At 32.7% G+C, this 27,967-nt stretch overlaps 1 protein-coding gene across 3 annotated transcripts in view; it reads right to left on the bottom strand.

Moving 5' to 3' along the window:
* The window catches only part of CTNNA3 (catenin alpha 3), a 1,366,626-nt gene that overhangs the window by 334,714 nt on the left and 1,003,945 nt on the right, over window positions 1-27,967 (bottom strand). The gene's annotated exons all lie outside the window — the stretch shown is intronic.

Raw genomic sequence — 27,967 nt, 5'->3', positions numbered from 1 at the left:
TATTTAATCTGGTAGAGAATTCAGCTCTGGCCTTGGGGTAATTCTAGTAACTGGACTTCTGGTTTACCCATGAGAGTGATGCATCAGTTTTTACTTTTTTCAATAACTTGGATTCTTTATTACCAGACTTCTTTGGTGGCTCTCCTGTTCATTATACCAATCGTTTGCTGAATATGTGTTAAAATTCCATGGATCTCACCCTTGAAATAGAGTCCAATGGCCAGAGCCTTGCAGATTTCCCTCATGCTGATTGCTCATTCATTTGACTTCATAGTAAAATGTCAATGATGGTGCACACTAGTTACTTAATCATAATATAGTAAAGGGTTATATTCATGGGTCTTGGGTGATACTAACTGCCCGCATGAATTGACATCTATTATCTGTCACTACATGCCCAGGAAACTCAACTTCTCATGCCTGATTGGCTTTCTTGATTTATAATATTGGTTGTTGTATCTGTTTTCCCAAACACAAAGACTTATGGCATCCAAAAAGTCATGTTCAGTATAAAGTTTCAACTCCAGTAGGGGATTTTTCCATTTCAGAAAATAATTCCATGTCTGGCGCATTTCAGAGATAAAACTAAGATTCAGAAAGGCAGAGAGGCCAAGGGTAATTATACCTAAAGCTTTTTAAAATTCATACTCTAATTTTTCCAACAAATTATGCTACTTTCTCTACAATATGTTTTTAATAGAATATTAGAGTTAATGCTAACTGGAATCAACTTAGGAAATAGACCTTTGCCATTGACACTGACTTCAGATATTTTTATAATGGGCAAGTGGAGAAACATAAAACATCATTGAGTATGTTTTGAGTCTTCCAAGAGTCTGGCCTATTCTTATGGTTATTACCAGTGATGTTTTTTCTGAGACAAAAATGCTTATTGATGAGTTAAATGTAGATGAAACAAGATAATAAAACCAGTCTCCTGTGAGGAAACAACAAACACCTCAGCAACCATAAAGCTCCTTATGCCCTCATTCTAGTATATTATGTGCTGTCAAACCTGCACACATTCGGAAAGTTTACTAAATGAAAATAAAGTTGTCTAGTTACCATGCTGTAACTTGAGATAATAAGAGACTTAAAAATAAATTCTGTAGAAGCAAAACCTGATATATTTGGATGTCAGAGTCTACTTTGACTAAACCCATTTAGAATTATAGCATCAGCAAAATTAGGCTATTAAAGTTACAAATAAAAGAGTATTGTTAGTACTAATAAGAAATAGGACTAAATGGATACTCAAATGCCTCCTAAGCTGTATATCTTAAATGTGTGGCTCATCAGTAGTTATTACTAGAGTTGGCAGAAATAATAGACATAGAAAATCGCATTTCTAGATTTCTCTTTATGCAAAATGTTTGAGGTCATTTTCCTACTTGAGTTACAAATTAAAATCTAAGAAAATAGATGTAAACACAGATATTAAAATGTATCATTACAGTTGCCTTTACCTTTTCATACTTGTTTTTGCAATGATGCACTGTTAAATTAAAATCGCAAAAGAAAATAAACATTTTTCTTTCCGATTTAAGTGTACGGAAACAGGTAAATGCATTGAAAAAATAATTATGCCAATATACACAAACTCTTAAAAACAATGTGAGGAAAATTTGACCATGGCTGCTGAGTATGAGCGCTGGTCAGGGAGTTGTTTCCCACCACTGGTATTATGCTAGAAATAGGGAAATTGGTGGAAATGGAATTAAAAATCTTCAGAAACCATAGCAGGAAAATTAATTCTCCTTTGACCTTTATGAAATAGGCATCATTATTTATGCGTGAATGTATATTATATATATGTATTTTACATACATGCATATACACACACACATATATGTATGTGGTATGTTATATATATACCTATGCATATACATATAACAACTTGGGTATAACTTACCCAAGATCACATAGATTTCAATGACAAAAGCAAGATTCTAATTTGAATCTATCTGATTCTTAGAGGCATGTGGTAGTTCTCATCTAGGTCCTAGATTACACTTTATTCTTGCAACAAACTTTGATGATCTAAACTGTGCTTAGTATATAATGTTCAGCAATATGTCTAAACTAAATCAATGAAATGTACTATTTTTCATGTCTTCTCTATTGTTTTCTTGAAGCCCAGAAAAATCCAAGACACAAATCTATCATTTAATAAAGAACAGTAAACAAATAAATAAATGGGATTAAGGTAGTCTAAGGTCTATAGAAGCAATGTAAATCCTCTCTAGAAAAAAATAAATAAGTCCACCTTAAGAATCTATAGAACAACAAATATCAGATTTAGCTTCTCAAGGACTTCATGTACTAGAATGATTTTATATATGTATGTAAGTTTATATATAAATATGCATATATTTATATTTATATAAACATATTTATAAAAATATAAATATATACACATATATATGTTATATATTTGATATATACATATATATGAGATATATGTGTGTATACATATATATACATGTATATACACATAATAACTTACTATAGTCCTGAAAGCACTTAAGAGTTTTAAATGTATTAAATAATTTAGTTCTTAAACAATTGTTTGAGGTATAAACAGTTTTTATATTTCCATTTTACAAATGAGAAGAGTAAAGTATAAGGAAGTTTTATGCTTGTTGAAAGCCATTGGCAAGAATCTACTTAAATATATAAAAATTGAAAAAGTACAAGTATTTAAAAATAAAACACCAAAGAATGAATTAACCAAAATATTGCATACGACTGAAGAGAGATTAAAAATAGAAAACACAGAAATGTATATTCAACTGATCTTTGACAAAGGAGCAAATGTGATACAATGGAGCAAAGATAATCTCTTCAACAAATGGTATTTAAACACCTGGATGTCAACATTAAAAAAGAAAAAAAAAAAGAATCTAGATAGACTTTATGTCCTTCACAAAAATAACTCAAAATGGATCACAGACCTAAATATAAAACACAAAACTATAAATCTCCTAAAAAATAACAAGAGGAAATCTAGATGACCTTAGGTGTGATAATGACCTTTTAGATACAAAGACATAATTCATGAAAGAAATAATTGACAAACTGGACTTCATTAAAATTAAAAACTACTCTTCTGTGAAATGTAATGTCAAGAGAAAGAGAAGATAAGCCATAGACTGGGAGAACATATTTGCAAAGATATATCCAATAGAAGAATATTATCTAAAATACAAAAATAAATTTTAAGACTCGATAATAAGAAAACAACCCAATTAAAAAATGAACCAGAGGCCTTACAAAAACCTCACCAAATTTATACTGTTGGCAAATAAGTACATGAACAGGTGCTCCACATGATATGTCATCAGGGAAATTCAAGTTAAAACAAGGAAATACTACTACAAATCTTTTAGAATGGCCAAAATCCAGAACTGAAGAAACTAAATGCCATTGAGAATATGGAGCTACCAGAACTCCTTCATTCATTGCTAGTGGAAATGCAAATGACAGATTGAAAGACATTTTGGTAGTTTCTTGCAAAACTAAACAGACTCTTACTATATGATCTAGCATTTGTATTCCTTGGGATTTGCATAAAGGAGTTGAAATTTATGTTCATACAAAAACCTGCACATGGATATCTATAGCCACTTCATTCATAATTGCCAAAACTTTGGAAGAAACCATGATGCCCTATAGTAGGTGAAAAGATGAACTGTGGTACATCCAAGTAATGAAATAGTATTTCGTACTAAAATTAAATGAGTTATCAAGCCACAAAAAAGACATGGAGGGAACTCAAATGCACATTGTTAAGTGAAAGTAGCCAATCTGTGAAGGCTACATACTGTATGATTCCAACTATATGACATTCTGGAAAAGGCAAAATTATAGAGACAATAAAAGATCAATGGCTGTTTGGGGTTAGGGGAAATGGAAGGATGAATAGAATGAGCACATGTAGGGCAGTGAAACTACTCAGTATACAATAATGATGGGTTCATATAATTAGAATTTGCCCTAATTCATAAAATGTACAATGACAAAAGTAAACCCTAATGTAAACTATGGTCTTTGGATGATAATGATGTGTCAGTGTAGATTTATCAATTGCTACTAGTGTACTTCTCTAGTGGAGAATATTGATAATGGGGCATGTGTTGGGGCAGGGAGTATACAGGAAATCTCTGTACCTTCCAGTTTTGTTGGGAAACTAAAACTGTTCTAAATAAATAACAAAATGAGTAAAAGTTAGATAATTGAAAAAAAAATGATATGAAGAAATTATCTGGTTTGCAGTAAGGAAAAACAAAGATATGGAATATCCTTGTTAAGAATATGGTAGGTAGAATTAGGACAAACATAATGTGTACTACAGAATATTCAGGAGAAAAGAATAGAAAAAATGAAAGAAATTAAATATTTTAATAGAGAATATTTAGAAATTTTCTGATTTATTAAAGATTTGAAATCACAGATAGGAGGCAAAATATGTACCAAGGAGTAAAAGTAAAAAATAAATCCACACTTAAGCATATCATAGCAAAACTTCAGAAAGCAAAAGACAAAACCAAAAAATATCTCAAAAGCATCAATAACATCTAAAAATAAAAGACAATTAGACTAGGAGCAAGCACAGAAAGAAATAATAAGTCTTTATTTCCAATGTCTAATTTTTCCTCAATTCACATTGCAAATATAAAGACATAACTGCATTTTAGGTAAAATGTGCTGGTAGAATTAAGCAAGCAATCAATTTATATATATATTGGTTGACTGAATATATATATAAATCTCACACACATATACATATTTATCAGTCCTAGTATAGTGGGTAAAAGAAATGGCTTTGAATCCTAGACCTGTATTTCAATATTAATCTTATCTTCTAAGTAGCCAGTTACTAGTGTAAATTTAAGCAAATCACTTAACCCAGTGAGCTTCAACTTCTTTATCTATACAATGTATATTTTTTCATGATAATTCTGTTGTGAGGACTTTCCCTGGAATGTAGAGAACAAAATACATGGGAAGTGTCAGACTGACCCATATGAAATTATTCAAATGTGTCGAATATTTGAATGTATTTTATTTGAGCTAACTTAATAGTAATACTAAATGTGGTTTTATTTGAGAAAGAATCAAGTTTAGTTTTAAATTCATATGATGAAGAGAAAAACTATTTTTCAAAATGTAAAGAAATTGGTTTAAAATCAATCTTGCCCTCTACCCCACTAAAGTCTATAGGAATTACTCTATGCATATACACTTGTTAATGATGTGATAAAACTGACAACAATCTGACTTAAATAGAATGTATCATAAGCCTAATTATAAAACTGCTTTTATGATTAGGTCATGTATAAGACTGTTCAAGCAACAACTCATCTACTCTACAAATATAAAATTCAGGCATGTATTTATTAAAAGCTATAAAGTATTTTTTGGTATGTCAGACAGACTGTTAGGGTGGCCAGTATGATACTGTTATTTTGAGTTTGAGCAGGAACTGTAAATTGCTTCTAATCAATAGAATATGGCAAAGTTAATGGAAATGCATGTGATTATATGCACATGATTATGCCATTATGTTACATAAGTTTATAGTACTTGCTTTGCTGTGTCGTCCTTGCTGACTTTGAGAAGACAACCATTTTGGAAAATTTCATACAGTAAGAACTGTGGACAGTCTCTGGGATCTGAGAATGGCCCCTGGTATATAGCCAAGAAGAATAAACTGAAGCTCAGTCCTACAATCACGAGGAACTGAATTGTTCCAATAACTTGAATGAGCTTGAAAGATGATCATTCCCTAGTTAAGCCTCAGATGAGGCCACAACCTTAACTGACCCCTTGATTTCTGCTTTCTAAGATTCTAAGCAGAGGACTCAGGTAAGGCCTGTCTGAATTTCTGACCCACAAAAACTGTGGAATACTAAATGTATAATATTTTAAGCTGGTAACTTTGTTGTAATGTTGTTACTCAGCAATTGATCACTAATATGCCTGAAGAGAGAAAGAGAAATAACGAGAGTTATTCGTGGTAGAAAGAGAGGTTATTCCTTCCAGAGCCATTATCAAATTCTACAATATACTTTTATTTTGCAATAGTTGTAATCTTAAGAAAACTGCATTATCAATACGATCTTTTAAAAATCATTTCCACACTGGTAATGATCAAATGAGGAGGCCCTGAGTAGACAATTACTAATATTTTTCAATCCCCAGAAAGCCACATTTCCTCTACCACAGCAATGTATGACACTGGAGATATGGAATTGTGACATTTAGTGTACAGGATTATTCTATGCTTTTAGTGTAAATTGCCCTAGCTAGCAAACATAAATTGCATATTTTGTTAAGAATGTGCTATCCAAGTAACTACAATTTCCCCTTTTGTAAAATACTTCAACGTGTCTTAACTGGGCTCTGCTGTGAGCATTCTTAGCTGCTCCACTGAAAGATCCATAGGGCTGCACATCAAGGCAAGAACCGTGGAGGAAAGATTTAGGGCAAGGAGACAAAGGGAGCTCTCTGTCTTTCTTTTGTAATTCCTTAAGCAAATAATAAAAGCATTCAATTTTCTCTGAGAAAGAGAAACCTTGATTTACACTATTTTGCATTTGCCCACAAACATAAACCAAACTTTAAAGATGTGTTCTGATCCCCACCAAGGGGAGAAAAATTGAGTGTCGATCAAATTTATCAAGGTGAGGCCAAGAGAGATATTTCCTGCCTCTATATCAATAAATAGAAAATGACTCAGAAAGCAGCTCCAGAAAAAAAAAAAAAAAAAAAAATCCCTACTCTTGTTGAAAAAGGACAGGAGATGGGAAAGACACTACTGAGAAAAAATGCCTAGAGAAGAAATTACTGAGGGGTCAATTGGAAAATGCTTATTTTTCCCTTCAATTCAGGGACAAATGAAAGAATCAATGCCATCTCAAGAAATGCCAGTGACTGGTTTATTTATGTATTAAACACAAGTTGGAGGAATGTGTGTGGTCATTGAATATCCTGAATTTTACAGTATTTACACTTCTGCCCTTTTGAAATTTTACTTAGTGTATTCTAGAAGAAAATAAAGCCTTGCCTATCCACAGAAGGATTCCTCCAGATTCTGTGGAAAAGATTCAAGAGTTTCTTTAAACACAAACAGTCTTTAAATAACAATGCTCTGATGAAATTCAATAGTAAGCTGCCATTCTTTAGTTACTTCCGAAGTAAACATGAATTAATATACTATACTATATTCTTTGTAAAAATCATTATTCTCTTTGAAAATAAAACAGAAACAAAAAAGAAATTATGATTTTTGTAGAAAGACCCAATAATCTCACTTCCCATTTAGAGCAGAACTCAATGTATCTTGCTTCTACAGGTCAGCCTGATTCAGGGTACATATCTGAAAACTAAACCCCCTGAGAATGCAGTAATCACAATCACTCCAGTGTCAATTATCGTGTATGGAGAATTTACTATGTGCCAAGTGCCCTGGTATCCCATTCAGTATGTACAAGTTATATGACAATCCATGAGGTTGGTAGTCTTATTTCCTCTAGAATTTCAGAGAGGAAAAAAATGAGTTTGGGGAAAAGTTAAGTAATTTGCCCAAGGTGGCAGAACAGCGGGAAGTGGAGTTTGGATTTGAATGCAGGCAATCTGATTCTTGAGTCCTTATTGTTAAATAACTAGTCTTCAGGCAATATCTATGAGTCAATGTTGAAAACTAATAAATCTCATTTTTAAATTTATCTGTGAATATTTAAGATGGTTGCTTAATGAGAGTCGTAACTTCTCAGCAGTCAAATACTCTAAAACTCTTATATTTATGGTGTGCCACAAATAGATGGTTGACAATATGACTTTGTTACAGATAAACAAACAAACAAACAAACAAACAGAAATTATTATGTTGCTATTTTAGTAACATGGTGGATCTGGTATGTGGATGCCAAAAAAATGTTGTAGCCAGGTTATATTTATTAGGTGATATTTTCTAAATATATGTGTAAAATCTTTTTAGTTTCACCATCTTTTATTTCTTTTTGGGAAAGTTATGATCTTAGTTTTTCAATATTTAAGTATCTGTCACACGCAATGCATACTTTAGAATAAAAATGGCTGTGTAATGAAAGGTCTTATTAATGTGGCCAAGCATTGTGTCCTGAAATTCTCCTAGTTGACACAGAAGAGAAGCTCACTTCTCAAGGTTCCATTGAGTCATTATCACCATGAGAATGGGAGTAAATTTATAAGTAAAAAAAAAAGTCACATAAAGATACTTGCAGTTTAATTCTATTTTATAAATATCAGAAACATATTAGCTAAACAACATATTGTTATGGGCTATGCTCATAGTTAGTAAATATTTTAAAACAAACAAATGATAAATGAAAAACTCAACTAGTAGTTACCTGGGGGAGGGTGAGGATGATGAAGTGAGAGCAGGATGTAGTAGGAGGATGTAGTAAAGGAGAAGCACTGAGGGAGCTTCTGAAATATGAATGTTCTATTTCTTATCCTGAGCTACATGTCAATGGGTGCTTATTTTATCATCATTTTATAATATGTTCATGTATATTCCATCATAAATAAATACCGATTTAAAAAGTAGCCCATTGAAGTCTTAAAGATTATTATATTGCTCCTCTATTTTTGTATTCTGCTTTATGTCCCTTAATAATATACTCTGAAGATTTCCTAAATATCATTAAAATTTCCTCAAAAAAGTACTTTTAATGGTTGGGAAAAATTCTGTTTTAAGGCTTATAATATATATTGTTTGGTACTTTCTTAATCGTCATTGCTCTAGTGTCAGATTTATTTCTATTATAAAACTAGTGACTGTCTCAGGGCTCACAAAAATGAGTACAATTGCAAATACATAGGTTTGAATATTTATATTTTAAGATACTATATTCACAAGTCTTCCTTAGCCTGTTGGTTATACAACTTAGTGTGCTGAAGCAGACATCTGTGGGTATGGACAGAAATAAAATATTGTTGTCTTGTTTTTATCTTCTTCATACCCAGAGAATCAAGTTGTGGCTTTTGCCTGAGGGAGAACTGGAGGGAAATGAACTAGTGTGATGTGTTTTCTGCCAAGTAGAAAAAAATAAAAATAAAAAAATATGGAAGCAAAGTTATTCACATAAATTAGGACAGACAGCCGGTCAGAATCTGCCCACTCAACCTGCTAGGGGAGCAACCAAGCAAAAGTAAGATATTCTTATTTGTTTCACTTTGGATTTTAGGAGCTATAAATGTGTGTGTGTGTGTGTGTGTGTCTGTGTGTGTCTGTGTGTGTGTGTCTGTGTGTGTAAAGGAGTCAGGGAGATGGAACTGAAGATGGGTCAACTCAGTTTCTGTAATGGGGAGAAAGGATCACTAAAGGTAATCTCAGGAGATAAAAACTGGTTTTAAAGGAATATGTCAGGAAGCCTTTTGTTTTGTTTTACTACCCAATTGAGGGGAAAAAGTAATAAAAATAAATAAATAAAAGCCCTAAAGATGGTAAACAGTGAGGGAAAATAATCATCTAGTCTTCCATACAAAAGTGTCTATGGCATTAGTAAAAATACTGTGAACACTAAAAAGAAATTCCCTCCGTAGTCAGTATCTAAAAAGAAACTGTGGCACTGACTTCTGAAACAACACTAAAAAAGATATCAAGCTCTGCTTGCTTCTGTTTCAAAAACACTGTTCTAAACTACCTTGAGAGATCAAAAACATGTCCAAAGGTGTTTGAAAATCTGAATTACAAGAATTCTTTGAAGTTGAGTTTGAAGCTGGGTCATCTGAATTTTAACTATTTGACATACAGATATCTAATTGAATTGAGAGTCTGCTTTGCAGAGTAATGAGGTCATTAAAAATTCCCTTCTTTGTTTCCATCCTCTTCACTTGGCAACTCTTTCTGACTCTTTAGATTTAGCTTTATACTTAATGTGCTCTGGAAAGCCATTCTGGATCTTACTCCATTTAGACTTAGATACTCATCAATCTATAATTATTATAAGTGAATTATCTCTCTTCTCCAAATCTACTGTAACATCTTTAAGGAAATGTACTTTGTTCCAAACAGTGTCTAGCACCCCACATAGTGCTAGACACCTGGTAGATGCTCAGTAAATATCTGTTAAATGAAAAAGCACTGAAACAAAAAACATGTTGCCAATGGTGATAGTTCTAGTGTGGTATAATTCAAAGGATCATGGTAATCTACATTAATCATTCCCAACATAGAATTACCAGAAGGTCTGCCTCGGACATCTACAGCTAATATTCCTTTTAATGAATAATCAAATAGCCAGGCATGAATAAATGCTGTATAGTTATAATTCTGATGTGGAGGTTATCCTGAAAAAGACCTGAAAGTCAAACTAAAGCAAATTTGGTTCAGTAGCATCAAAAAAAGAAGGAAAAAAAATGTTAACACCTAATTGTGAGTCCATTATTGAAGGCTATTTCCTTCTAGCCCAGGAAAAAATGTAAGTAGTGCATGTTCAGTCTCTCTCTCTCTCTCTCTCACACACACACACATACACACACACACACATGCACAAAGAATAGAATCAAGTATCTTTTCCTATTTCTGAGTTTTGAGACTTCTTTATATTCTAGATATAATTTTTCTTAGTAGGTGATAGGATATGCAAAAATTCTTTCCCAGTCAATGGTTTGTAATTTTATCTTGAGCGTCTTTCAGAGGAATTTTTTTTTTTTTTTTACTTTTGATGAAATCCAAATTAAAACTTTTTTCCCTCCTAAATCATGTTTTGGTGTTGTATATAAAGACACATTGTCTAACCAAAATCACAAAATTTTTCTCCACCATATTTTAAAAAGTTTATAGTTTTATATATTTTTTATAATTTACTTTAAATTTACCATCTAATTTGAGTTAATTTTTGTAAATGATGTAAGGCATAATAGAGGCTTGTTTTTTTTTTTTTTTTTGATGTATGGATACCTAATTGTTCCAACATCATTTGTAGAAAAAAGGTTATCCTTTCTTCATTGAATTGTCTTTGCACCTCTGTCAAGAATTACTTGAGTCATAGACTCTCCAATCTGTTCCAAGTGACTATGTGTTCATTCTTTTGCAGACGTCTCTCTTAGTTACTATAGTTTTATAATAAGTCTCAAAATTGAATACGGTGAATCCAACTTAGTTCTTTTCCAAATAATTTTAGCTAATATGGTTTCTTTGCTTACCAATATACATTTTATAATCAGCTTGTCTATAACTGGAAAAAATTCTTCCGGGTTTTTGACTGATATTGTAATAAATTTATAGATCGATTATAGAAAAAAAACTGCTATCTTAACTATATTGAGTCTTCTAATAATTAAATAATATTTTGCTTCATTTATTAAGGCCCTCTTTGATTTCTTTGATCATAGTTTGCCTTAGACAGATGTTGCACACATTTTTTTAGATTTATATCTAAGTATTTCATTTTTTGGAGCTATGGCAATTAGTATTCTTTTATAATTTTGGTTTCCAATAGTTCTTTGCTTGTATATAAAAATACAATTGATCTTTGTACATTTATCTTATTCCTCTGACCTTCTCAAATTCACTTATCATCATTAGTGAGCTTTAGTACTATGATCTTTTTCCACATGTGTACATTTCTTAGAATTCAAAATCAGGCTGCCTGCAAATAGGAACATTTGTACTTTTTTTTTTTCTTCCCAACCTATGTGCCTTTTATTTCTTTCTCGTCTTATTGCATTAAGATTTGTTAACGCACGTTGAATAGAAATGGTAAAGCAGCTAACCTTCTATTCCTGGTGTTAGGAAGAAAGCGGTCATTCTTTTACTGTTAAGTATGATGTTACCTATAGTGTTTTTGCGGAATATTGTACCCTTAGGAAAAAGCGAGTAAGAACTCATTTTTAGTTAGAGGAGTCTTCTTCCACTTCTTTAGAGAATATTTTTATCATGATTTAAATATGAACTTTGTTAACACCTTTTCTGCATCTTTGATATGATCATATGATGTGTAATTTTATTTTCTTATAATTTCCTTATTTAGTCTCACCATTGGGATATTGCCAGCCTAAAAAAAATGAGTCAAGAAGTGCTCCGTCCTTTTCTATTTTCTAGAAATATCATTAATGTTATTTCTTAATTAAACGTTTGGTAGACTTCATCAGGTAAACCATTCAGGCCTGGAGTTTTATTTGTTGGAAGTTTTAAACTACAAATTTAATTTCTTTGATAGCTACAGAGTACTCAGAATATTTCTTCTTCAGTGACTTTTTCCAAAAGCTTTACTAAGGTATAATCCACATACAACACAATTCACTCATTTAAAGTATAGAATTCAGTGGTTTTTGGTATATTCACAGAGTTGTGCATCAATCACCACAATCAATTTTAAAACATGTTTTACTCCCAAAATAAATCCTCCACCACTTATTCATCACTTTCAAATCCCCCATTCTCTCTAGACAACCACTAATCTACTTTGTGTCTGTATATTTGCCTATTGTCTAATATGAATTAATATTTAATGCTAATGGATCATACGACATGCAGTGTTTGATTTCCTTCACTTAGAATGATTTCAAGACTCATACATGTTGTAGCATGTAATGATACTCTATCTTCTTCACTGCTGAATTATTTTTTATTGCATGCAACATTTATTTATCCGTGCACCAAATGATGAACATTTGGGTCATTTTCACTTTCAAGCTATCATGACTAATGTTGCTCTGACCAATCACATACAAATTTCTGTGTGAACATATGTTTTCATTTCTCTTGGATACACAGTTAGGAATGGCATTGCTGGATCATGTGATAAATTTACATGTTTAACCATTTTAAAATCGCCAGACAGCTTTCCAAAGGAGCTCGCCGTTTTACCTTCTCACCAGTAAGTAGCATGTGGGGATTCCAATTTCTTCACTTCCTTTCCAACATTTATTATCTATTCAGTGACATTTAAATGTTTGCGTCTTTTAAGGAATTGGTCCATTCCATCTAGTTCATCAAATTTATGCACACAGAGTTGTCCATAGCATTTTGTTATTACCTCTTTGATGTCTGTTGTTCCATAGTGGTATCTTTCATTCCAGATATTAGTTATTTGTATTTCTCTTTGCTCTTGTTCAATGTTCAGAGGCACTGCTGTCATCACCTGAGGAGTGAACTTGCCTCACACAGAACTCAGAGACTTAACAGAGTTATATCCCATATCCTACACCCCATACACTTATCTGTTCCCTGGCCTGAGTAAAGGGGTTTCCTTGGATCTTTTCTGTATGTGCTTGGCGCAAACTTCCCAGATTGAGAATGCCCAAGAGTCTAAGCCAGGGAATATGGAAGGAAAAAAAAAAAAAAAAAAAGGGAAAACAGGGAGCTAACTATTATATGAGGTCATTCTTTAAATTCTCATTTCTTCTTTAGTCTATTATTTACTTTTAAGAGTTCCCCCAGGATTTGCTTCATGTATTATATCCAAAGTTGTAGTTGTCATCAGTGGGAGGGATAGGGAGAAGTATTCTTTTTAACTGGGGTTGAGCCACCATCTATCTAGTATTACCTATAACTAATTGGCAGCATAAATTCCCTGTCTTATCATGAAAATCTGCTCACTTTTCCCTAAGGGCACAGTACTCTAAGAATAATAGTCTTGAAACATTATGAAAATGCGAAGTATCTTCTCCATCAAAAGATGATTAAATTATGTTCAGTGGAATTTTAATTGTCTCTAATTACATTGTAATGTAATACAATTATTTGGACTTTTTTTTTCCAGCAAGAATGTATTTATCTCTTTAATTTAAATAATGTTGAGGCTCATATTTTTGTCCATGCTTCCTCTATGTGATCTTCTCTAACATACAAAATATATATTACTTTCATTATTCTTTTTTTTTGTATAATTCATTTAGCCCCTTAATGTATTCTTGATTTGTATCATAAAATAATTCTGTTGTTTAATATTTTTTCAACCATACTTATACATCTGAAAGATTTGAATCATTCTCTCTATTTTTCTGCACTTAGCTTACTTCTGTACTCATAAATAAATATCAAATAAGGTTAGACTGAAAAAAGAAGTAAATGAGTAAAAGAAGATTGATTCTTCATTATATTCTGACCTTAAAATAGTAGAAAACCTGGAGACAGTTTTACAGGGTCTTTATAGATAAATGTTGATAAATAAAAACTAGTAAAAAAGGAATAGGAGAGGAAGAGTTACACTTATTTTCAGATATTAAAGCATATATATATGTATATATATATATTATTTTATGGCTGGAGATGGAATGAGTGGAAGGGGATTGATTAAAGGTAGAAATTATGAATCGATTAAACTATTATTCCATAACAATGCATAAGAAAAAGCTGGTGATATTCAAATTCGGCCTTATAATTATCTGTGAATATTAGGAATTAATGGTCTCCTATAACTATGTGATATAGCTGATAAACCAATTGGTTGCTTAAATGTGTAGCTTCAGGGTAGGTTTATCAACTTTCTGCAATTTGAGTATCTTGATTTCTGGATCTAATCATCCCCAAACAGGATCAAGAGCAAGATATTGTATACATTTCTGTTTCATTTTGCATTATAATTTTCAATTCATTATCTCCCAACACATTTATGTGGAATTTTGTTTTATTTATTTTTTCTTCCTTCAGTACTTGGTAGGCATAGTGCTTGTACATCAGTGTAGCTCAATACAGATTTTATAAAGTGATTTCCTAATTATAATCTAATGACATACCATTATGCTATCATTTTGCTGTATATTCGCATTATTACCTTACTGTAGGTTCAGCATTTTTGAAGACTTTTAAAACCTTATACTATATGTAAAAACACTTTTATCACAGAGTTACATTCTTCAATATCTGTATATTGAAAATAGAGTTTTCTTACTCCTGCCTGTGTAAAGGTAAAGCTATGAGTAAAGGTTCTTTCATATTTCATCACTCATATGTCTCTGTTACAGGAGGAACAGAAGTTTGAAGTGCAGTCTTCCCCTTATTTTGTGGGAAGTGAATATTGACCATAAGGGAACAACATCCAGATGAGTATTCGTATATGGCATTCGTATAACAAAATTATCATGACGTTTGATTTAAAAATGTGGAATTAATCCAAAATTTGATCAGACTGAATTTTTTGGACTGTGATGCACTTTCTAAGAAGGACTAGAGAAAAGCCTCTGAGGTTTGTTTCTGAAGTGCGCTTTAAACTAACCATTCTTCTTGAGATAGGGGTCCTTTTTTCTATCATGTACATGTATAATCCTCTACACTTAGTTTTCTTCCTTTATATAGTTTTAAATAGCATCTTATCATTGCATCAGGTGTTCACTTTTGTGGGAGAGCTTAAAGTGCTTGAAAGATCAGAAGAAATTTGTGTGATAACTTGCAGCTTTCACAAAATGTTAGAAATAACTGGTTTTCTCAAATCAGTATTTTCCATGAAGGATCGTAGAGATACACAAAGTTATTGAAAGCTAATTTCCTCCAGAGTTCCTCCAAATATATTTGCTCTGAGGGCTGTGTGAAATATTTATTTTTAAAAAAGCTGAATATATTTTATATACAGAGATGCTCTCAAAGTTGCTTTTCACATTTAAAAAAAAATTAAGCTGTCATTAAAATGACTCTGCATATTAACTAGGTATTCTCGATCCCTTTTTAATTCTCTAAGAGAGTTACTATTTTTGAAAAGAAGACAAAATTTTAAATAAATTCGCTAAATGGATCAGATAATTTAGACTTTCACTGCTTTTTTTGTATGAAATACACTGTCATGTATTATTGTATACCTCAAGCATATGTAATAGCAGTAGGTTTCAAAAATAGAATTAAGCTGAGCTGCTAAAGAACAAGCAACAAAAATCCTTTGCTATATCTTGCATTGCTTATAATTTGTATTTTTCAAATGTTTTTTTTCTCTTGAAAATAAATTTAATTTGAAGATAAGATGCAACTGACAAAACTGTATAATAAAAAAACGAAATTAAAAAGAAACATTTCTGGAAGTGAAATCAATTTTAGAGATAAAAATTTCTCAGGATTAGGATTTACATAAGACTTTGAGAATTTGAAATCAGCCAAATAATAAATCCATTACTGTAATCAAGTCTAGAACATAGACAAATGAGTTACATTTAAAAAAAAAAAGGTAAATTAATATGCCTAGAAATACTGGAAATCTAGTTAACCCCTCTTTTAGCATTTCAGGAAATAGGGGCCCATATAGTTTAATGGACTTTCACAACTGTATTTAGGCAAGCTTAAGTCAAGAACTTTGGATTTTCAAATTCTCTAACATTTTTCCACCTGCTCATGATGTTAAGTGATATTTAGAGTAATATTTGTGAATGTATTCCCAGTATCTCTAAGACTATAAAACCATCTAGCACAAATTAGTAATGGAGAGGATTCCTTTTCCCATACTTTTCTGCTTTATAAATCAATCATATTTATTAAGTGATCTGTTCATTGTATTATTTATTTCTCTATTTATCATATGTTTATTACATACTGTATGCTATATCCTCTTCTATGTTTCCAGAATTAGATGTTAGACCAGAAAGCAGGGAGGGGTTGAAAGATACAAGCACTCAAAAATATACAGTCTATTTGAGGATGTGGGAACAGATTGAGCATACCAAAACATAAAACATTAGAAGTTGTGGTATGCGGTCTAGCCTATAAAATGGCCCAATAGTCTTGCCTCCTGATATTCATATCCTGTTTTTAGCAACCCATTGAAATTAGTAGCTCTTATCTAACAAATTGAATATAGCAAAAATGATGGTGCATCACTTTGGAAATTAGGTTATACGAAAATGTTGCCTTCCATCCTAAACTCTCTCCTTCTCATTCTCTCCCTTGTTTGGATTGCTTGCACGGAGGGAAGCCAGGTGCCCTGTTGTGAGAATACTCAGGCAGCATATGGAGAGGCCCACGTAGAAAGAAACTGGAGCCTCCTGCCAACAACCATGTGAATGAGCTTGGAACCAGATCTTTCAGCCCTGGTTGGGACTTGGATGAGGGCAATCCAGCCACAGCTTGACTGCAGCCTCATGAGAGACCCTGAGCCAGAATCACCCAGCTAAGCTGCTTCCAGATTCTTGACTCTCAGAAACTGATACAATAAATGTTTATTGTCTTAATTTGCTAAATTTCAGGGTAATTAGTCACACAGCAATAGATACCTAATAGAGAGAGAATAAACTATGCTATAGTTCTGAGTTTTTAAGGAGGCAGGGTAATGAAATGGTAATTTGGTTAACAGATCACATTATTGGAGGAAACAGGTCATAAAAGGCTGAATCAGTACTGATGAGAAAGGCCTGCCTACTCACTACTGAAATGTACAAGTTATTCTAAATAAAATGAAAGTTTAGTCTCTAATACAGAGCTTGGAAAGAACTCTGAGGGAAAAGAAAGCACGATCCAGAAATTTAGAGTGTGTATGTCTGATAATGAGAGCTTACCAAAGACCTTCAAAAAAGAAAAAAACAAAAGCAATTAATAGCAAAACCTAATGTAACCACTTGCCTTATTCTGTATGATTAAGGTAGATGTATGAACAAGTGAGTGAGTGTGTCTTGTTCTTAGTATATTCAAATACCTTTTTTTTTTTTTTTTGGTAAATAGATGAGCTATGATTGCAACAACTACACAACTTTAGATAATTAAAAGCGTTCACAAAATTCTATAAACATACTCACATAAAATGTATTCAAGATAAAGAATACAGCAAAGCAGGGGAAATAATGTGCAAGCCAGCATCAAAGCCTGGAGATTTGCAGGCACACCTACACAGAATCTTTTCTTATTCACACAAGATGTACTTCATCTCTGGGTTATGAAGCATCAAGCAATATATAAGAAATTGTGGTTTTAGGAGAGTTCAGGCAAAAGATTCTAGCACAGTCTTTTATGCCCTACTGGTCATTTAGCCAAAGCCAAGCTGTGGTAACTAGTTAAAAAGGTATAATCCCTCAATCCACCTATCCTAATCAATGTAAACATGCTGGCCCTGGGATTTCAAACTTTAGACAACACATTATAAATACTACCTGATCCATCTTCTTTATTACAGCCGAAAGTCAAATCGGGCTTCTAGACAGCCAGGGAGATAAGCATAGAGATGTTCCAGTCATGGCATAAGATAAATCTATTTTATACAATGACCATTAAACAAAAAAATCAATCATTCTACATATAATATATCATATGTACTATACATACATAGATATACTGATATTAAATATGATAAATGATATAATAATATATTATTATAAATTGATATAAATGTACACATATATATGTGTATATGGCTTTTACACATATGTAAATATGTATAACTACATATTAATAACAAGGACAATAGATAATGCTTACCATGTAAAAAGGAAATCTGATATCTTAACAATGAGAAAAGACATGACATACAGATAATAAACAAATATAAATAATTGAGCATAAGCTGATAAGAATACAATTAGACAGAATTTTAAAGCTTTAGTTGTACGTAGTTAGGGTCATGATATTCTAAACCTACTGGATGGGCCAGGTATACTAGTATCTTTTAGAGAAAATAGTAAATTGCTTTTTTTTTATCATGTCACTAATTTAATGATTCTGTTTGTCTGAATGTATCCAGGCTCCTTCCAGAATATTTTTTCTTTGCGGCTCACTGCCTTTCTGTTCTGTTTTGGATCAATCGCTTTCTAGATCAGCTAGAGATCTGTCATCTTGTCATGTTATTCATTATATTTCTAAGTTATATTCACTATTTCAGTTTTCCATGACTTATTATTTCTGTTTTTCCTCTCTTGTTTTGAGTACATTTTCAAGTCATTTCTCAAAAAATGTTTGTGCGACTTAAATATCGAGTTCTTATGTATATGCAAAGGTTTTTATTGGGCCACACATTTTGGATAAATCTGGTATTCTAAGTTCAAATTAATTGTTTCACTGAATCTGAAGCCACTGCTTCATTGGTTTTCTGAATGCAGTCTTGCTGATAAGTCAGCATCAGGCATAGTGGAACTCTCAGCTTCCTGAGGGCCCCTGTTTGTGCATATTCTAGATTGTGGCATTCATTGCTCTCTCTCATCAATCTGTATTTCCAGCAGCTTTCTATTTCCAGATTTTTTTTTTTTTCTGATGAGCCTACATCCATGAATTTGTCCTTATGGGTTTATTATTCTCCTTTGTGTCCTTTATTGTTATTCTAAAGTGATGTTGGACTAGAGCTGGGTAGATATACTGCCTTCCTGCTAACTTTTTAAATAAATTAAAAAAATAAAAACACATTGTTAGCCCCTCAACTTAAAATTATTTGATTGTAATTGTGAATATAAAATGATTACATCAGTAAACACTGAAGAAACAACAACTATTTGAATAAGAAGTAATTGATAGTCACAAGAATAAAAACAGGCAGGAGAGATGGTAAAAGAAGTATAATATTTTAACTTATTGCTACTTCCCTCAAAAAAATTTGTATTTTACCAAATCAGTACTCTAATTTCTCATAAGATTTCTGAGGCAAGTGGTAAAGAAATGTGCATAACTTTTCTTAAACCACTATAATCTATAATCAACATAAACTTTAGAATATCTGGAACCTTAAAAAAACCTGTCAGCAGTGTTTATAATAAATACTACCTTTGAAAATCCCTATATCAGCAGAAGAAATTTTATAAAATAAATTGTTCACTTAACTTTAACCGACACAGATTTCAGCAGACAGTAAAATTAAATGGTGGATGATCACCAAAATATATTACATTTTCTAAGATACTACTGGGTTACTTACTAATATATTTCAAGAGAAGAAAATTATTCCCAGGTATTAGCCTGCTATGTGAGATTTTTGAACAGTAATGCTTCCTCTTGTAATTGATGAAAGAAGAAGTTGTAAATTACCATAAGCTAGAAATTTTAATATGTGAAATAAAAATATGTGTCAACAGAAATCAGCATGAGCACATGGTGGAAAAGACTTTCCAAGTGTCTAAAATCTCTTTGGCTTTTCTTGAACTACCTCTATTCTCACTCAGCTGGTTAAACTGGACACCAGGTCAATGTTTAAGAGTATCCTTTTATTCCATTTGTTCTGTTCCTAGCATTGTTCTCCCAACTATGGTTATTCTTTAAAATACCCTGCCATCCTTCAGTTAAATGATCTTTTTTTTCATTAAAGATCTTGAGATATCCACTATATTTATAAATTCCCCAAGTTTATAGTTTTCACCAAGAAGTGAAGTAATCTTTAACACACCCAGTTATGATAAAGGATTACTGATTTCATTAAAGAAAATATTCACATCTATTACTAAAGCTCATAGGTAACACCCATTTAAAAGTGTTGGGCAGATAATTTGCTTTTTCTCTTTGTAATGACATGCTCTCTCGGCATTTGTTTTTATATCCACGAGGTCTACTAGTGTAAATGCAATATTGCTTTATTTTGGCAACAGCTGTAGGTGCAGTTCACCTTTTTAGAAATGCTTAATTCCTCACTTATTGCCCTTATTCTTATCTTGGAAACTTGATAAGATTATCTTGTTCATTGTAACCATCCCCACCCAGCCAGGACTAAATTTTAGAAATCTCATAAAGAATGACATGAAAGACAATTGGGAAGGAGAGGCTAGACATTAAATGACTAAAACTAGTGTCAGTTAAGCTCTGCTATCTGCACCAATTACTTAACACCGAAGGAAATGGATTCTGTTTTATACATTCAGCTGCACATAGCTTTTGCTCTCTACAAAAAGACAGAAAATGTGAGAGAAAGGGAACATCTCAATTTATTTTCTAGATTCAGGGATCTTGAACCTCAAATTTTGTTTTGCAGATGAATTTATGAAAGTTTAACCAGCTCACATCAATAAGTACATAAACAGACTTTCTAGGCCATATATAAAGATATCTAAAAAAGCAAAATTAACTGTCTTTTCGACTGAGAGCTATTAATAGACAAAACAGATACTTGTAGAAACTGAAGGGAGTTATTTCACTAGTTTTATAAATTTCATAAACAGTATTCTATTATACAAAGACTTCATTGTTGGATTACCCAGTTGATAACAGCCTAGCCCTGAGCTTCCTAACAACTGTGCTATGGAACATGGCTGTATTCTAGAGGGTTGCTGGGGCTTTGAGATATTGATGCCCATAGCATTCAGGATAGGTGGGAAGGATCTAACACTGTTTAACATCCTAGAACTTTCCAATCCCTTCTGGTCTTGAACAGCTACTTCTTATTTTTCAGTAGTCACTCAAACACTATGATTTTAGAAGGTACTCGTCTATGCTATTACAAAAAATGTCTAGAGGTTAGTAAATCTCAAAATAAATGAAGTCAAAGTTCCTATCTCTTTGCATTTAACACAAAAAGTTTGATGCAGCATCACTGTACATTTGAACAATAATAGGATTATAGCCCTGAATGACACATTTTTCCCATGTTTTTACAAGACTTCATATACTCTTATTACTGTCTTGCCACTACCTTGACAGTAGCATGACATTCACATCATATATGCTATTAAGGCACAGCTTCCCTAAAACATACTGAGATTTGAAGTGATATTATAATGACTCATTTAATAAATCTACCAGGAACAACATATCTTTTATGCTTGTTTTTAAAATTCTGTAAATCATCAGAAAGAATTGTTTAGTGACAAGCTGCTGAAAAGCAGGTTCCTGATGGGTTTCGTGGGTAGAAGTGTTTCCATCATCCCAACACAGATTATGACCAACCATGTTGGTAAAATCAGTCTGCACCTTCTCTTCTTTTTACTCCCTTATTGATGCTTCTCCTTTCCTGCTTCTCATCGCCCCCACCTCTGCTCACAGACCGCAAAGCCCCTTCCTATAGCCAGGGTACGAGGAGTTACTGTGAGACAGAGTGTTGTCTCCATAGTTGGTCAAAGGCCAGGTATTAGCCACCATCTCCCACCCTTCTCCCAATCCCTGCCAGGTAAGGTGTGGGTACATGATTTAAACTCCGCTAATATGATGCTTCTGCCCAAGAAGTTGAGTTCAGAGCAAATGAGGCAAAAGCAGGGATTAGTTTAGGATTTATTCCAGTGGTGAAAATATCTGGAATGTAGTGGCGAATGAATGTACCATCTGTGGGGTCCAGTTTCATAATGTTATGATGCCAATAATTGCATTAAATGTTCAGAGAGGTCTGGAATGGCAGCTCAAACAGCTGTTCTTTGGGATAACTAACTGGGTTGCTATATGTGGCATCCCCTTCAGTCTGTCTGTTTTCTCTTCTTGTTTCCCAGTCTTCCTGTGTTTGTCTATTTGTCCATTTTTCTGCTTAATTTAGCCATAGTTAGATTCTTTTGTTTGCAATCCAGAGCTGAAACTGGGACTTCATGCCTAATCCTTTGACATACAATTTTTCTTTCTACTTATTTCTACTATATAAAGACCCACAAAATAAATCTGAATTAGCCTGTTTTTTTGTTTTTGTTTTTGTTTTTTTTTTACAGAAAATAGGTAAAGATATGATCACAAAGAAAGGCATAATCTTTCTCTTTCCAGATACTGTCTTCTTTGGCTTGAGAACATTCATCAGAGGCTAGTCATAGGAGTTCTAGAATTAAGAAAGATACGAGACCTCTGGAAAATCTTTGCACTGCTGAATATCCATGCAGCAGGCCCACTTTCTCCATTTCCTGTTCCAACGATCCCGATCCCTTCCATTAGCCCATGCCAACTCATCTCCCTTATCCTTAATCCATCCCTTATTTAACATCAGCCTCACAGCTATGTATGTTACATTTTCCAGATATGGGAATGTTGCAGCCCATTTTATGATTCTCTGAAATCCACTCTTACGCCCTCTATGTTATTTCTTCTTTCAACAATAAAATTCCTACTAATGTATCGAAATGTATACTGTTTAAATAATAATATTACCAATAGTGATTTTTTAGATTATTCCAAGTACCTCTCTTAGGGTCTAACCAAATCAAAAAGGTCAAAAAAGCCTTTGTGTTATGCAGTATATATAGGAGATTTCCATTTTTATAGCATCTTTTAAAAATTTTTTTGATGAGTTCATATTTCCAATTACTTAAAATGGCAAGATAAGGAAGTACTCTCAGCCCCCTATCTAGATCTAGGTCTTATTCAAATCTAGTTCTCTTTGGATAGAAAATAGGTTTTCTACTCAGAAGTTTTAGTAGCTACTTTTTTGAAGTCACAGTATTAGTTTAAGTGGTAACAGAAACAATTCTGAGTCTTGTTTAAAGATGCTAGAGTGTCATTTAACTTTTGATTTCCATATCACCAACATAAAGGTATTTGATTATCCAGGTTAGCCAAATGATTAGCAGACAGAAGCATCTTGATAATGCTCTCTGTGTAAAGAGTGTCAGATTAGGCCTGATGCCAAAAGTAAAAAAGTAGGTAATTTGACGGCCTGTTTTAGAGTACTATCAGGGTATTAGGGGAGGGAAGTTTGCCAAAGACAGTTGTCAAATCTGAAGAAACAGTTGCTACCCTCTGTAGGTACTTGCTGGAAGCATTAATGAAATTAGGTTCAGTGGGATCTTTCATCAGAGGCACTTCAAGAATGGTGTTGGAAGTAAAAGTCATGATCTCTCATTCAAAAGAACCTTTTAAGAATCCGACCCCAAGTTTTCTGGAAGTGGTAATATCTAACTCTGGACAGTAATGAATCACTTCCCTGATCTTTTCTCTGCTGCAGGCTTTGACATAGTCCACTGCTTTTGAGTTTTGTTATTTTTTTCCTTCCCAAACTAGAATAACTTGTTCTTTTGCTTAACTGTATTAGAATGTGTCACAGTATAACCTTGTAGTGAATTTTAAATTTAAAGTTGGGAGAAGGACTTGGGCACCTCTACTATGTATAAAATAATACTAGTAAATGTAAAAATAAATAAGGTGTGGTGTCTGCCTTTAAAGATATTACAATCTAATGGGAGAAACTTGTATGTAAATGGCTGATTATGATACAAGGCAAAATGAAAGAGGCATTAACTACAGTACAAGTTCTTCCATGGTAACACAGATAATGGAGCAATTAATTCTAACTGAAAGGAAATCAGAAGCTCCTTTACAAAGGTGGTGACATTTGAGAAAGTATTGAAGAATAATTATAATTTTAGTGGGACAATAAAGAAAAAAAGTGTTTTACTACTGAAATAGAATTGGCAAAGGCATGTAGACTCAATTCAAGAGTAGTTTTGTTTTGTTTTAATCTATCACATGCAAGACACTATGGTTGGCTCTGAGAGAGATGCAAAAGGAAATAATATGTTTCCTTTTCTCCTATAGGTTACATTCTACTTGGAAAGAAAAATCATTTATATATAGGCATTTCTAAAGAGTTCATCAGTGGTGTATAGTTGTCTGGAATGATAAAACTAAGTGGCAAGTTCTTTAAAATCTATAATAGATGATACTAGAATGAATTCAGTTGCCAGAGGGAGTAAAGAAAAGGTTCTAGAGGGCATAAGAAATAAACTGTTTCTTGAAAGATAGATAAAATTTGACATGAGAAATAAAGGGTGAGAATATTTAAAATGACAGGCATAGATAGTATAGACAAAACTGAAAAACAAAAATGATCTTGGCATGTCTGAATGACTGAAAGCATTGACTTAGATGAAGTAGAAGGTGCCTTCTGGCCCACTCTAGAAAAAAAAAAAAATAGAAACACATGTTTAGATGAATTCAAATGCCTGCAAAGTTCAGGCAAGTAAATTAAGTGAGCAAAGCAGACTGGACATGCATTGCGAGGAAGTGGAGAAGGCTATGGCCCAGGCTCAACAAAAAGAAAGACATCACTAAGCTCCAGCCATTTCCACAGGGAACTCTGCTCTAGTGTTCTCGTGTTGCCAGACCTTCCCATATGTTACAATACACCACTAATCTGAATTTATCTGTCTGTCTGTCTGTCTATCTATCTATCAATCTATCTATCTATCTACCTACCTACCTACCTACCTACCTATCTACGTATCTATATCTATCTATCTATCATCTATCATCTATCATATTTCTAGAGGGAGAGAGAGAGAGAGAGCAAAGACTGCTAGAAGCAAAGCTTTTGTATTTTATCCTATCACCATTTAAGGTTATAGAAAAGAGATGCAACATAAGGAAAATAGCATATTTCATCAGGCTAAAAAATACAGGATATTTGTATGTGAAAAATAATAAATGAAATGGAATTGATTGGACTTACTGACTACTAAAAATGATTTTTAGGTAAAATTTATCTTAAAAGTCTATCATCTGTTGTTTAAACTAGTCTCAAAAAATTATAACAAAATTTCAAAAATATTTGTGGACTCTAAATTCTTTTCATCTGTCTCATTTGCCTTTAAAAAGAAAAAAAAAAAACTACTATATGACTCTTTTCTATTCTAATAGGGAGAGGATTCTGGGCATTCACTTTCCAGATGGGCCGAGAGGAATAAAGAGTCATTTGATGAATGACTCTTTATTTGCCATTGCTACCCATTGCCAATGGTAGATGCCACCAGGATTTTTTAGTCAGGTTCATTTATGTCCCTGTTTTGTTTTGGTCCATGAGCCTGGCTGACATTGAAACCAGGTGGAGTTCGAAGGTTTGCAACAGATGTTTTTGGGCCTCTTAATTTCTAAATTTGATAGCAACCATAAATCACACCCCAAAAATACTATGTTAGTCCACTATTTGTTTAGGTGTTCCCCCAATCTAATGTGAAAGAACCAAAGTTGATGTTAAGATTATAACGTCTAAACCTTCACATTGTAATCCAGAAGGTTTGTTACTTAACAAAAAAGGCAATCTATTTTCTCTCCCTTACCAGAAATTCCTGACAGGGGGAGGAGCTTAGTAACAGGGAAGAATTGGATAGAATAAAGAATTTCACACAGAGATTGCCTCTGTCTGAATGAAATGCAGCATTCTAGATGTTGTCAACATTTCACTTAAAACCAACTGCTAAGGTTTGTGAACAATGCAAATTCCTGAAATGTAACATGGCAACTCTGTTTCCTAATGCTGATAAAATGCTTAGAAGATCATCAAATCTTAAAAATGTGCTAATGAGACACAGAGTTTGATTAAAATCAAAGATGAAATGTTCTAAAAATATTCTTTGTGGTTTAGATAAATATGGCTTAGGTTTCATTATAGATGACAATGCTTTAAGAAAAATTTTGCAAATATAAGGAGGTCTCAGGAATAAAAATAATTCATGGCAGCTCCTTATTAAGCTATTTTCAGAAATCAGAGTTAAGACCTGAGAATTGAATACGAGAAAAAGAAAGAAAAGCTGGCCATGTATAAAGACCATTCACTTGCTAAAACATGAACTATTAAGGCTTCATAACACAAAACATGACATTTTCAATTAGTTTGATAAGTATTTGTAAATAATAAGTCCAAGTTATGAGCAGATATGAACAAAGATGAACATCTTCTGTTACTTAATTGTGAAGAATAGAATAGTTGGAAGCAAGTTTCATAGACAATATCTCTATGGAAGAGAAAAATGCTAACATATTTCAGCTTTGGTTAAGATCAAACTAATCTAATTAGTGTTTTCATCTAATTTACTGCTCAGAATTCCCTTCAATGAAGCATGCTTTTGATAAATTTCAAGGAAAACTATTTTAAGAAAAGTTGGAACTAGACATATAAAACAAAAATATGAAGCCTTCTCTGAAGATAAACCAAAAATTATCTGAAAAATAAAATGACAGAATGGAAAGTCATAAGATATTTTTTTATATTAATAAGTTGTGCCTTATACAGAGTAACCCAGGATTAATCTATATTTATTATATTTTGGGCACAGGACATAATTTAGCTGGAGAATTTTAATTTAAGTTACATACAAATTTGAGGAAAAAAGACTTCTCTCTTCTGATTGAATGATAATGTGGCCATATTGGCTCATTATTTTGTAAAGTCATAATTCAGAGAGGTATAGACAAACTTGTAATTAAATGTGTAAATAACTTTGTTTCATTTTTATTTTCTGATTTCAGATCATAAGAATTGATTTTGAAAAGAGTGTTCCCACAACATATTTCACATTCTAGACACTTTAGAATTTTTCTTGCACTTCTTTGAATATGGCAGATATGGACTCAGTCTTATAGAGAACAGACTATAAACTTGATACTTTGTACAGACATTGTGACAGAAGAGTGTCTTTACAAGACATTACTAATATGATTACAAAACTGAGAAAGAGGTAAGATATAAATAAAACCCTGGTAGACTTCGTCTATTAAATTCCCTACAGAAATTTTCATTTAGCTAAAAATTTACTTATAATTAATTTTCGGAAAGTAGAAGAAACAACAGGTAACTCTAATTGATTTTGATCAACAAGAAAGAACCAGTTAAACTTAGTTTAGGGAAGAGATGCTGAACTACCATAACACAATTATCCTCTTAAGCAAGTAAATACTTCATTGCCAAAGCAACTACCATATGTTGTTTTGGCAACACCAGCGGCTTTTGTGGAATTCGTGTAGAAATAGAATATCAAGAGTTGCAGATATACCTCCTCCATTTTCCTTAGCATATCTTTAGTGTTTTATTGTTTCAGAAATATCTTTTAAAAATATAATGAGAAAACTGTGTCAAGATTCATCAATAATTTTCTGTATCAACATGCTAGGAAAAAAGTAACACTAATCATCAGTTATCTACAAACGTTGCTAAGCTTACCTTATGATACGCCTCTTCAGAACTAGTCCCTACTTAAGGTTATTCAACTCTTGATATGTTTCTCTTAATTAATTGCAAGGTTGCATCTTCCTCTCCACCTCCCACTAAAATTATCAGATCTTCATCCTTTCTACCCCTTTTGCTACACAATGTACATATTGTCTAAATTCAGTATGCCCTTTGCATATTATAAAGAACAATTCTCTAGATAGGACTGATGGTTTAAGTATGGAACCTCAAATATTTTAGGA

This window comes from Rousettus aegyptiacus, unplaced genomic scaffold, assembly GCF_014176215.1.
Source record: "Rousettus aegyptiacus isolate mRouAeg1 unplaced genomic scaffold, mRouAeg1.p scaffold_m13_p_6, whole genome shotgun sequence".
NCBI classification, from domain to species: Eukaryota; Metazoa; Chordata; class Mammalia; order Chiroptera; family Pteropodidae; genus Rousettus; species Rousettus aegyptiacus.
The sequence above is the reverse complement of the archived record's forward strand: the minus strand, read 5'-3'. Positions and strand labels throughout refer to the sequence as shown.